This window comes from Cyprinus carpio, chromosome B24, assembly GCF_018340385.1.
Source record: "Cyprinus carpio isolate SPL01 chromosome B24, ASM1834038v1, whole genome shotgun sequence".
NCBI classification, from domain to species: Eukaryota; Metazoa; Chordata; class Actinopteri; order Cypriniformes; family Cyprinidae; genus Cyprinus; species Cyprinus carpio.
The window spans coordinates 2,791,829-2,793,175 of NC_056620.1; positions in this window are offsets into that span (position 1 = coordinate 2,791,829).

A 1,347-nucleotide genomic window follows, 5' to 3' on the forward strand; every position below is an offset into this window, starting at 1 on the left:
AGTCAAGATGATCCCAAGGTCAGGTCAGTCTGACTCACACATCTGTGACCTCGCTTCTGATTCTTGATGACAGCAGCATATTTCAGACCATCACTGACATGACAAACATCTGACACACATTCAAATGATTAAAGTGCTTTTTTACCAAGAAAGCATAATAGTTATTGCTACAAAACTATATGAAATATGTTCTATGACAATGATTCAAAGATCTAAGTCACTTCCATATTTTTGTTTTATATGTAAAAAAGGTACTATGAGTTGTACATTATCTCTTATTTCATAAGGTTTACTTTTGATGCCTAAAATACAACTCGTTAATGTGCAAAAATGACATCATAAAGTTCCCAAATGCCATTTTAACTTACATAATTCTTAAGAGGTTTTATGTTTCAGTCTCAATATTATCTGGAATGGAACATAATCACTCTTTTCTGACTGAAATCAATAGGGAAGATGAGAAATCATGTTGATGAAATATCATACCTCAGATAAAATGTTCATGATGATGACTTCTCAGAATATTGATGATATAAAAATAGCAAATGAAACTGACTAATAAACTAATAACAGCCTAGAATCAATGTTTCTGTAGAACAACAAATCAAACCTGTTCATATTAACTTAAATGCAGTTAAAAACAATGCAAAAGTGTGATATGAGTGTCAAATGGAACAGTTGTGATTACTTTGAGTGCAATTTGACTAGAGTGAAAAGAAAATGGTAGCAGCTGTCAAACCTGAAATACTACAAATAAAGAAGTAATAAAAGAAAAAGATAACTACATCTGGGAGAATTTCAGCTGAATATATGAAATCATTCTGAACTGATCACATGTTTTCAGCAGGGTGTGTGAGACACTGTTCTTAGAAAAGTATCAAAAATATACCTTATTATTTAAGAGTTCAGTTTCATAAAAATATCTTGACCTGTTGAACATCTTTGAGGGCATGTCAATAAAGCCGTGGTAGAAAATATGGGGAAATGAAACTTGTGTTTGACCCAAATGACAAGTTAAGTTGCTGTGTCTTTCGATTTCAGTATAAATTCAGAAGAAGTTAGAAAATACATCTGGTTCAAAAGCAACCTAAAAAACATAATTGTGAGAAATGACTTTGCTCAGAGTCCTGTGTCATGAAATAAGCTTGCAGAATTAAAGAAAAATAGCTTTGGTAAATAACTACCTTAAACAATAATAATAATAAAAAAACAAAGTTCTAAAATGATGTTGCAGAAATGTGTAAATTCAATCTTTAAAAGCCCAGTTCCATCTAATCAGTGTTGCCAACTCATTTCCAGGTAAAGTTGTTAAAGGCAGGCCGGTCGCTTTCTTGCTAAATTAATTAT